This window comes from Eucyclogobius newberryi, unplaced genomic scaffold (assembly GCF_026437365.1).
Source record: "Eucyclogobius newberryi isolate DKJ021-1_F unplaced genomic scaffold, fEucNew1.0.hap1 SCAF_21, whole genome shotgun sequence".
NCBI lineage: Eukaryota > Metazoa > Chordata > Actinopteri > Gobiiformes > Gobiidae > Eucyclogobius > Eucyclogobius newberryi.
Window position 1 is genome coordinate 21,663,538 of NW_027315846.1, and position 13,278 is coordinate 21,676,815.

Genomic DNA, 13,278 nt, shown 5'->3' on the forward strand with positions numbered 1-13,278 from the left:
TTTTTTTCCACTGAAGAATTTATTTGTAAATGTAAACAAAAGGTGTATGTTTTTGCTGAGAAACTTCTTGAAATTGTTAATAAACTTGGAACTAGTTAGACATTTTTACTAAGCCTTAGGGCAGACTGATGAGAGTGAGGCTGCCAATCTGTGTCATTGGCTCCTCCGACCACCACCAATTACTCACACACCAGATACCTACTAGGAAGTGTGGGTGAAGTGTGGGTGAAGTGTGGGTGAAGTGTGGGTGAAGGATAGCTCTAGCCGCTTCAATGAGGCACCATGGTCTCCAGTCCAAGTTCTGACCAGGCCTCAAGATCTGACAAGATCGGGAACAAGCAGCTATGGCCAGTAAGTAAAAAAGAAGACGCACATATTTAAAGGCAATTTTGAACAGGTACATTTAGGGATTGTCTTCAGAGATTAATTTTCATGACTGTACCACAAATTATTTTAAAAAATATTGTGCATTAGATATAGAAGGGGTGCATTTAAAACACAGTAATGCTCATGTTTGATGGAATCGTTCGATTTTAAAATATGTTTACATTTACAGTAGCTGCTTAGACCCACTTTGCCACATAGTTTTGCCAGACTTTATATTTAGACCTTTAATTGTGTAGATCTACATTCTCAGAACAGCCTGTACTTAACTGTATCTATCTCTTCATCTTAGGTCTGTTTAACTGTCTCTTAAATCTGTGTCGTTGCTTAAAGTAGCCTCATTCACTGCTACTTTTATGTGCCCAAAGAAGTCAGTTCAAATAATAAAAAGAAAAGTCTGTGAAAGCGATTATAAAAGCCATATAATCTTTTATCTTACTCTTAATAACTGCAAATTTCCCCCTGGGCCCATGGGAGTAGGCCTCTCTGTGCCGCTGCCACCTTATCTGAGGAGTCCACATTTGAGTGTGCACGCGAGCGGCTCTGAGCGCAGCCCCCAGCCTGCTCGCACTGAGGCCTGTAGAGAGGCAACACTCCTGGGCTTACTATTGTTCTGGCCTGGGAGGCTGTCCGGAGAGAGCCCCACAGGCTTGAGAGTAGAAATACGGAGGGGGACAAAACTTTAGCCACTGCTTCATTAAGAGCCTGCCTTTCACAAGCAAACATATCAAAAATGGCCCCCTTTCAGTGGCAGTAATTAGCAATTTAGAAGCCTCGGCCCCTCAGGATATACACTTTCAATTTAGTCAGCAGCTTTAGTTTCTGAGGCACTTAATATTCATTGTTTCTACCTTCTTCCCAATTTCTCAACGTACATTGTCTACTCTTTCACTGGCGATAAAAGTGTTTTATCTTTTCATGTAATTCTTCTTTTCAAAGAAGTCCTCAGCAAGAGAAGTCAATTTTTTATAAATAATTTTCTATGGGATTTTGAAAGAGTGAAATTAATATGATAGCAGAGGCTCTCCAGGAAGTGCTAAGCTGCATAACATATTGAGCCTTTGCCTGGTTGATAAATAATCTATTTCAAAAATTAAAAAGAACTGAGCATGAATGTAGGGTCTAGTTGTGATATGGTGAAGGATAATTAGAAATATTAAAGATAGCATCAAATAAAAGTACTGAATAAACTGGTTTAGTTATAGATTGATGTAAACTGTTTTCAAAACTACTTTATAAGCTCAGGCACATATACCTCAAGGGGCCAAGAGTGACACTTATCTCTGCCACTGTGGAGCCATTGTCTCAAAATGAATCCACTTCTATTCATTTCCAATCAGCATTGTTTAATAGAAATAATTGATTTTTGCTTCCTCCCCACAAATGGAAAAAGTGTGATTAAACATTTTGTCAGTAAATCTGAATTCTAAGATGCCATCAACACTTGAGAAAAAGAGGCAACTCATTAAAGTGAGAAAGAAAAGGCTACGACGGGGAAAGTGGCTGGGAATGGAATAATGAATGAAGTCCGAGTAAGCTATCTTTCCCAGGCAGAGCGCCACTAGGGATGCAAACTCTCCGCCACCAGAAATGAGCTACCTATCTGTGAAAGAGTGACTGCTCCATCCTATTTGATTTGGCTCCACTATCATCTCTTAAGAAGATGTCAGCCTTGCTTCTTCTATTGCTCTGAGCTTTTATCAACCGTAGACAATTTCCCTGCAAAAAAAAAAGAGTGAGAGGAGAGAGAGAAGCATTGGAGTGCCTTTCAGAGAGCAACATTAAAGAATAAGTGTTATGTGATAAAAAGGGGCTTGTTAAATAGATCTGTCTATTTGTATGGTAATAATGATCGCTTAAAGACCCAGGGCTCCGTGACTTGTAGAACAAGAAAACAATTGTGTATTCAAATGTTGTGTTAGCAGTGCTCTCTCCACGACCTTGTGAAACTTTCATACAGTAAACAATGAGTTGGATTCTGGGGTATTTTTCCCACTCCTGTCTTTTATGTCATCCCTGTCTCTGCCCCACTTAACCTTCCATTGAAAACCTTGTCCACTCCAAGAAGCATGTGTATGACAAGATATAGCCCAGATAAAGCACCTTAGTATAGTTCAACACATAAAGCATGTGTATGGCATGTTTGACCAATTAACCACCAGCTGACCCTTTTGTACTATTTGCAAATAGAGTAGGGTCAGGTGCATAGAGGTTTGGGCGGTGGTTGAAGGAAGGTGCCTTGACATCACTTGTTGGGTTCCACCAGGGCCCCCCGTTTGCCAGTTTTGTTCATTGTTTTTATGGACTGAATGTCTCGGCGCAGTCAGGAGTCAGGGGTCAGAGGGTGGCAGGTTTTGGGACCACATGATCTCATTTTACTCTTTGCAGATTATGTTGACCTGATGGCTTCATCAAACCAGGACCTGCAAGATGCATGGGGTGGTTTGTGGCCAAGTGTGAAGCAGCTGGGATGAAAATCAACACCTCCAAATCTGAGGCCATGGTCCTCGACAGTATTGGCCTTTTGTGCTGTCGAAAGGCAACGCTCTCGATTTACCAGTCCGTTCCTACTCTCACCTATGGTCATGAACTTTACATAATGACCGAAAGGACAATATTGCGAATCTAAATGGTCGAAATTAATTTCCTCCGCAGGGTGGTTAGGCGCTCCCTTATACAGGAAGAGCTCGGAGTAGAGCCACTGCTCCTCCACATCGGGAGGAGCAGCTGAGGTGGCTGGGGTAAGTCTCTTGGACATCTTCCTGGGGAGCATGTCCCACTGGAAAGAGGCCTCAGGGAAGACCCAGGACACGCTGGACTATATCTTTCGGTAGGTCTGGTAATGCCTCAAGATGGAGGAAGTGTCTGGGGTGAGGAAGGCCTAGGCATCTGCTTCCTGCTACCTCAGCAACCAGGCCTTTGGTAAACAGAATGGATGGATGGACAAATATGGTGTCAAATGTTATATCTTCAGTAATTAGTAAAATAACATAAACAACTTTTATTTGGTATATGTGTACTGTGCTGATTTGAAACAAAATGTAAAATGATGGAGCAATGGAGGAATATTCCACAGAGCAGAAATATAAAAATCAAACACTGATTATCTGGGTGTGTAAAGTGTAGAGAAATCAACAGCAGACACATTTAGCCCTTATAATGGACTGCTCTCTACAATGAAAACACTTAAAGAACCACGTGGACTGCTCGCTGCACTCTCTCTGCAGAAAGCACTACAACTAGATTGATTGGTCTGCACAGTTTGGCTGCTTAATCAGGGCCTGTTAGTTGGAAACAAGCATCATTTATAGCTGATTATCCTCCCAGACGGAAAAATGTGAAGCGAGAATTCACAGAGGAACTTTCTAATCTTCATTTGAACTCCAGACTCTAATTAGGCAATAATGGCTTCAACACAGACAGGGCAGATGACCCCTATATACTGCACTTAAACATTTAAGCCACATTACAGAAGTTACTTAATGTAAAGTCATTTTGGCCTTTTAATTCAATTAATATTGTAGCTACACAAACATTCCTAAATAGAAATTTACAATTTACTACTTTAAAAGGAACAATTCTCTCTCACTGGGCCAGACCACATGCCCAGAGAAATAAAGAGGACACAACACATGGAACACATGATGCAGAAGCAGGTGCACTGAATTCAAATGTGGCTTTAGGCACTACATTGTGCATTACTCAAGTATTTTTGGTCAACAGTAAAGTCTATATTAATAGCATGCTCAAGAGTAAAGATGCCTCTGGACCACCTCAACCAAGGTCCAGCCCAGGTTACCTGGGTTACCCACAGCCTGGCCTATAAAAATCTGTCAGGAGACAGCGGAGGTTTTTTTTTTTTTTGGCTTGGCTCGGCCCCTGGCAGATTGAGAGTCCCCTGTAATGCACAGGTCTGTTTTTATTATTCTTGCAGGGGGAACACTATTTCATCAAGTGCATGATTCCTCAGAAGAGAGGAGATAGCCCCTACCCGGTTATATTTCTTCCAATCAAACATTCCAAGGGGGAAAAATGAGTGGGTGCCATCAAATCCCAGAATAATGCTGCCAGATTTTATGTAAAAAGAAGGAATGATGGACAAATACAGGAAGGCAAGACAAGTTTAATGATGTGTGTTCAGGAGCCGAGATTGGAAAACTGACAGAGAAAAGCAGCCTCTTTGCAGGAATATAAATTGTTGTGCGCTGTAAAAAGGCTTTTATCTGGAGTGAATATGGGACGTAATACACAGGTCAGGGTTAAGTCATTTTCTCCGGCAAGTTAAGCGAATAATGAAGGCAAGCCTGCGAGGAGAGGAGCACTGCTACTGCCAGTTTGTCTTCATTTATTATGCCAAATCTCATGATTTTGGCGTTGGTGCAGGGAGTGCTCTGGCGCGCACCAGTGGACGACATATCGCTTAATTTACACAAGGTAATGAAAGCAGAGAATGGGAGGACAAAACAATTTACCTGCTGACACGGGAAGAAGTGATTTGCGAACACAGGGTGAACGAAAGAACAGAGGGGCCAACTGAGCAGAGATAGGATAGAACAAAGGAAGAGGACATGGGCCAAAACAATAAAACTAAACTCAAAGAGTGGAATAACCGACAAATCTCTACAGTGATGATGACTTCACTGAGGCAGCAGTCTGTGCTCCCAGACACACAACAACACATGCAATCAGAGAGAAATTGACCTCAAATCTCCAGGCTCTGCACTGACAAGGCCTCCTTTTACTCCGCCTTTAAACCCAATTGTAATCACTTATGAGAGGGCCACTTGTGAGCCAGGGACAGCTGTGTTCAGTGCCACTCTGCAGCGCAACAGGTATTTTCTCCAAAAACACAGCCCTCTAAAGGCTGTCTCAAGTCACTTTTGTCAAATCTAAAGTGCAAGACTGTATAAAGATTTGTCAAGATTTTAACTGACCATCCCAAGTCCAATAAAATGAACAATTTTCTTAATTTCTGTGGCCAACAGCCAATCATGAGTCAAGTCGGCCATTCAGCCAATGGCCATTCACACAGCCCGGTCCAAGTCTCCCTGATGATATCTCCACAGCACCACTGTAATTTTCCAATCACTGGCCCTTCAGGCCAGGCCACTCCTCAGGGCAGTAAGATCAGGTGAGCCGCGCCATTTTCTTTTGTGGAGGCCAAACTCTATTTGTCCGCTCACTTGGAACAAAAACAATCAGAGCCGAGTGTATACGTGGTGTGCGGTCTCTCTGGAGAGGGGCCAGCCTCAGCACACTGAGGAGGTGATGGGAAACCTGCTGTGGTGCTGAGCGAGCGCTGCTGATGAGCGGGACGTTCTGTCATGGCTCTGCAGCGAACAGAACAGAGAGGAAGTGTCACTCTCTGTGGGCCTGCTGTGCCAACCTGGCCTTTGTGCAGTCCTGCTGCTCCGCTCAACAACCTCACTCACACACACACACAGACACAACACACACAACACACACAACACACAACACAGACACACACCACACACCACACACAGACACACACAACACACGCACACACCACACACAACACGCACACAGACAACACACACTCACACAACACACGCACACACTCACTCACACACACACTCACACACACACACGCACACAGACAACACACACTCACACAACACACGCACACACACACACAGACACACACCACACACAACACACGCACACACTCACTCACACACACACAAACACACACACACACAACACACGCACACACACACACACACACAGACACACACCACACACAACACACTCACTCACTCACTCACTCACACACACACACAAACACACACACACACACAACACACGCACACACACACACACACAGACACACACCACACACAACACACTCACTCACTCACTCACACACACACAAACACACACACACACAACACACGCACACACACACACAGACACACACCACACACAACACACTCACTCACTCACTCACACACACACACAAACACACACACAGACACACACACACACACACAACACACACACACACACACACACAGACACACACCACACACAACACACGCACACACTCACTCACTCACACACACACACACACAAACACACACACAGACACACACACACACACACACACACACACACACAACACACACACACACACAACACACAGACACACACACACACACACACACAGTTAGGTTTCCATACATTGACTTTCATTAAATTCCTGAAGACTAACCTAACTATTACTCACTTAAACCTAACTTTAATGTTAACCCTAACAATAACCTAAATGAGTCCTTATCTAGTAATTAAAAGGATTTTTCCTGTGAGAACCTGATTCAAAGGTCGCCATGGAACTCGGAACTACTTTTAGCCAAATTTGGACTTGCAGGTGATACAATTTCAATGAAAAGGCTTTGTAACAGCATTAACATAGGAGCAAACATGCACTTCCTCCTAGTACTCTCTCGTGAAGGAACTCCCCTACAGTGTGCCATGACGACAGAGGTCAGAGGCACATTTGTACACTTTTGAGAGCCAGATCAGCTCACATTTCGGGCCTTTTGGGGGTCAGTGGGGCTGTGTAGTGTTTATTTTCTTGACTGGGCTTGTGTCCTTCAGTAGCACCTTATAACAGCAGTCCATAACACAAGCAGTGGTCAGGCTTAATTTATCCACTTTCTCTGTCCATTGCCCCATCAGCATATAGTATCACATAACTGCTAATGGGCTTATGGAGGAGGGGTGAGCGCGAGTGGAAAGAGGACGGTGGTAGTTAGGCAAATGGAGATCAGGTTCATCCAAACATTTAATAACTTATTCCATCTAAAAGCATTCACATTTTACAGGGCTAATTATACCATTTAACAGGCCCAGTCCAATTGGTCAGTATGGGTGCTCGGTCTTACAGAGTCATCACATAATCATGACTTATGCCAATCCTCTCTCAATATCAGAATGAAGTCATCAGCCATAAAATACAAGGATGACTTACTACAATACGAGAATACAAAGATGAATAAAGGAAGTGTACGTGTGAGGCAGATGTTTGAGGGGGTGGGAGGGGGGGAGGCTCTGCACTGGTCTGGACTGTGTGCTGCTGGATCAGGTTCTGTGGTCACTGGGCTGGGAGGTCACGTCAGGCCCGTCACCCCATACTGGAGCCTGGTCTGTTTCAATGGAAAAACAGCTGCTGACACTTAACGCAAGCAGGCCAATTACTGACCTCATTTGACAACAACAACAACAAAAACAACTGCAAGACGATTTGTACATCTATACATCTATATATACTGTAGGTCTATAAGAAAGATAATTGTCTATTTGCAAATAAAACAACAAACGGATTCTGCATCTGGATAAATGGACCATGATGCCATAATGACTGTAGATCAAGAGAGTCTCTCAATGATGGCCATTAGCTGCTTAATTAGCTGCTTATGATTGATTAAGGACACAGGGATTAGGAAGTATATATACTCTGTAATACTACATTAAGTTATTTTGGAGATACAGGGGGGTTTCTTATGAAAGAGAGAAAGGAGAGCATAGTGAAGAGAAACTTATCTCTCCAGTGCTTAATATTAATGTGTGTTTTAAGCCTCTCTTGTTTCCAGAGGCACTGCTTCTGCGGTGGACATATTGAATGACACAGATTACCTGTTTGGAAAGTCCACAGACAAACCATTGCTAATGCATGACACACAAATGTTTTTGTTTATCCGCAGATATGCTGAGCACAGTTTGTCTGTAGAACAAACCGTAGAAAACTGGATCTGGACTGAGCGTGGCCTGGACCAGGGGTCATCTACATCATATTCATCCTGCTCAGGCCATGTTGTCGTAAAGGGGAGAACATGAACACATCATTTCACACCACTGCTCCATTCCTTCAGCAGCATTAGATTAGATTGAAACTTGGCGAAACACTTTCCTGAGGCTGTCAAATGAGCTGTCAGTCATGTGTCAGGGGCGGCCCTGCTCATCTGCTCTAATACATCACAGGACCTTTTATACGGGTCCGACTGGACTCTGCACAGCTGCGCCAGAGGCCCCTCCACTGGGAGACAATGTGACTGATAACACTTCCCAGCTCTTCACACTTATGTCCATTTGTATAGTGGGCTGGCAAAGGGCCCCTGGCACCCTGAGACATCCGCAGGGCCGCCCCTCGCCTCCAGAGCACGGGACAGGAGCTTAAGAAGCATTGACACAAACAGGAACCGCAGCTTCCATTCATAAAGTGCCGTGTGACAGCTACTGACAGACCACAGTCAACAATAACTAATACATGGATTGTGGATGGACTGATATGTAATACAGTACGATTTAACCTTCATAATATTGCTTCAAACAAATATTTTAAGCTAATTATCATGTCAGGACAGCTTTAAAGCTTTGTACATCATTAGTGACTCACTACAGGTGAAGTGTGAAGCCCTCAGAAGGGTATTCGGTTCTTGTTTTGTTCACTGTAATATTGGCATATTGGCAAGTGCTAATGGTTACTTGGCACATAGACAGCTATCAATCCCAATCCTGGCTTGGCTAATCCATTTGAGGCAACCTGCTTGGCATGGAGAGGCTTGTCTGTCTTTACTGCTCATTATCATGGCTCCTGCTGCAGCACCAGTCCAGTCACATTCCTTTAAATTGTCCGGAGAGCAGAGCAATGCCTGGTGTATTAAAGAACTCTGCTATAATCATTCCTGTGTGTTGCAAAATATCGCACAATATTATTCGTAAAGAGCATCAAAATCACCACTTACTATGCATTATTTTCTAAGCCACCAGTATGCACAGGTGTTTAATATCAGAGCAGCCACACAGTGTCAAGTGGTGAGTAAAGACCCCTGTGCGTCTGGCAGGAAGAAGCGGAAAGATAATAATGTCTCTAATCTTGTTACATTGCACACAGAATTGTACTCCATGTTAATGACGAAGCTGCCCCCACCCGAGCTCCGCTGACATGCTTACTTTCAATTTGTGTACCGTCATTTCCCCAGCACGTGGACACAATTGATGCACATTCTTCCATTTAATTAAATCACAAAACAGTGGGGGTCCAAGCAGGTGGGAGACATACCTGCCCCTGTCCACTGCACATTTGACCGCTGAAACCACAATAATCAAGTGTCAGTACTCTAATTTGTGCTGAATTTGTGGACTGAGAGAAACTTTCTGCTAATATTGATTCTTAATACAAAGTCAGCTGACAGTTTTCCAGGTAAATAAATAAATAACAAGCATCTAAAAATGTCTGAGGTGTGCCCGGGGCAGAGCCGGAGTCGGTCTAAGAAATGGGAGCTTAAAATTCCCACACATTAGAACGGGGATAATTGGATTTCCCCTGTCCTGGGCGGAGGGCGGGTGGATCCAGCTGCTGTGACATTATCAAGGTAACATAACCTGAAGGCTGCGTTTTGCTCAAGCCCCGCTAGGCCTGTCCTCTAGTTCCACACGGCTGCCTGCTTGGCTATTCATCCTGTGGACCCTGCAAATGAAATTATAGGAGGAAGAGCAAAGGACATTCTTTGGGAATTAATCCCATTTATGCTTTAAACCCACTTCAGATTTTTATAGTGAGCCCCTCTTTAGATGGAAGGTGCATTTACAATTAGAAAAGGCCTTGAGGGAAACTGAGAGAGAGAAAATACTGTTGGTTTGTTTAGCACATTAAGTCTGCATTTACACAGAGGAAAAACAGAGCAAGAGAAATGCTGTCATTGCTTTTTATCTTTCTGTGAAAATTAATAAAATGTCTGTTCCACTCGGAACAGATTTGAACTTTTGAAAAATCAATTATGTTTAAAAATAATCATCTGAAGCTGAATATTAATGGAGTAGGCCTACTTTCACAATTTTATAATAGATGAATTAAGCTACTCTGACTCCACATGGCTTAAAGTAGGCTATATTTTAGAAAAGAGTATATATAACAACGTATAAAAGACATGGAGCGAGTAAATAATGCAAATTTGAACTCTCCATATATTCTTGTCAAAATATAAAACTTTAAAGGTAAAAAAAAAAATCTTACATTATTTTAATAATCTTTATATTAACAATCAGAAGACTATAATTAGAATTTTGGAATATACTACAATATTTGGAAAGTGATAAAAAATTAAATGATTTTTACGTTATAAGCATTTTGATCCCTTTGAAACTGGTTACATTTCTGAGGATATTAGTGGAAAAACAATTAGCCTATTTCAGCCTCAGAGATGTTTTAAGAACTTCTTTGGCACAAATTTAATACAAAAAATAATGATCAGATTTCCCCCTTTTAGCACACTAAATTAACAACGTTGCCACAGCCAATCAAAAGTCAAATATTAAACACACAAAATGTGCCCACTGCCCATCAAAGTTTACTTCACTGAACCGTTGTACGGACTATAAGACAGGAAATAAGCGTGTATTGTCAGGCTTTTTTGTACCTTACCACTTTATTTAGATGTTGTCTTTCATAATTGTTCATGTGTTCGTGCGTGAGTGTGCGTGAGTGTGCGTGAGTGTGCGTGAGTGTGCGTCAGCAGCACACACGCTTCTGACATCAATTAGCCCCGTGAACTGTCGCTTTGCTTTGAAGACAAATACTGCCCCCTAGTGACAATTCACACACTACTTTCCTAAGTGAGTGCGAGACCGAGTTGAAATTGTATTTAATCTGTGAGTGTTATAATGTCGCCTATTGTCATCTCAGTATTCATCACTAAATGTTCTTCGTACTTGGAGGTACTATTTTCATTATTATATTGTTAAACAAATGCGCCCAAAGGGAGTACGGAAGTTGTTGTTGTTGTTGTTGTTGTTGTTTTATGACGGTTGACATCCGAGTGTTGCATTACCGCCAGACTTTATTCCTTAGACTTTGTCGACGGAAGTTATTTCAGTATTTCATTATAATCCAATTCAAACGTGTATTTGAATCTTACAATTAGGGCGAATCTTTGATTGCCATCATCTTTGACCCTCTTTAGTCTAACGTTGTGTAGGCCGTCATTAAGTTGTGCATCCACAAAAACAACTGGGCTACATAAAAAATGAGGCAATCAAAATGTGGTTATGGGACCAAGGATTCTAATTTGACAGTGTGGTTTGGTAGTTTAGTGATTTGTAGGCTAAGATGAGGTTTATATTGTCAAAATAGTCAAAATAGCCTAAGATTTTAATATACAAATAGTTATGACACTAGTAAATAACCAAAACACACATGTTATTTCACATGACAATAAGAACCAAGAATTGTGGGACTTATAGTTGCAATGAATCAGCTTGTGCCAGATACACACAAACCCACATAATGTGCAAAGGCTGATTACAGCTCCTTCACTGTCCTAATCAAGACCAGCCCAGAGCACAGTCAGAGCAGACAGTTACCTCACATGCACACACATATACCACACACTCCTCACACACATATACCACACACTCCTCACACACATATACCACACACTCCTCACACACATATACCACACACTCCTCACACACATATACCACACACTCCTCACACACATATACCACACACTCCTCACACACATATACCACACACTCCTCACACACATATACCACACACTCCTCACACACATATACCACACACTCCTCACACACATATACCACACACTCCTCACACACATATACCACACACTCCTCACACACATATACCACACACTCCTCACACACATATACCACACACTCCTCACACACGTACACCACACACTCCTCACACACATATACCACACACTCCTCACACACGTATACCACACACTCCTCACACACATATACCACACACTCCTCACACACATATACCACACACTCCTCACACACGTACACCACACACTCCTCACACACGTACACCACACACTCCTCACACACATATACCACACACTCCTCACACACGTATACCACACACTCCTCACACACATATACCACACACTCCTCACACACGTACACCACACACTCCTCACACACGTACACCACACACTCCTCACACACGTACACCACACACTCCTCACACACATATACCACACACTCCTCACACACGTACACCACACACTCCTCACACACGTACACCACACACTCCTCACACACGTACACCACACACTCCTCACACACGTACACCACACACTCCTCACACACGTACACCACACACTCCTCACACACGTACACCACACACTCCTCACACACGTACACCACACACTCCTCACACACGTACACCACACACTCCTCACACACATATACCACACACTCCTCACACACGTACACCACACACTCCTCACACACATATACCACACACTCCTCACACACGTACACCACACACTCCTCACACACGTACACCACACACTCCTCACACACGTACACCACACACTCCTCACACACGTACACCACACACTCCTCACACACGTACACCACACACTCCTCACACACGTACACCACACACTCCTCACACACGTACACCACACACTCCTCACACACGTACACCACACACTCCTCACACACGTACACCACACACTCCTCACACACGTACACCACACACTCCTCACACACATACACCACACACTCCTCACACACATACACCACACACTCCTCACACACATACACCACACACTCCTCACACACGTACACCACACACTCCTCACACACATACACCACACACTCCTCACACACGTACACCACACACTCCTCACACACGTACACCACACACTCCTCACACACGTACACCACACACTCCTCACACACGTACACCACACACTCCTCACACACGTACACCACACACTCCTCACACACATACACCACACACTCCTCACACACATACACCACACACTCCTCACACACATACACCACACACTCCTCACACACGTACACCACACACTCCTCACACACATACACCAC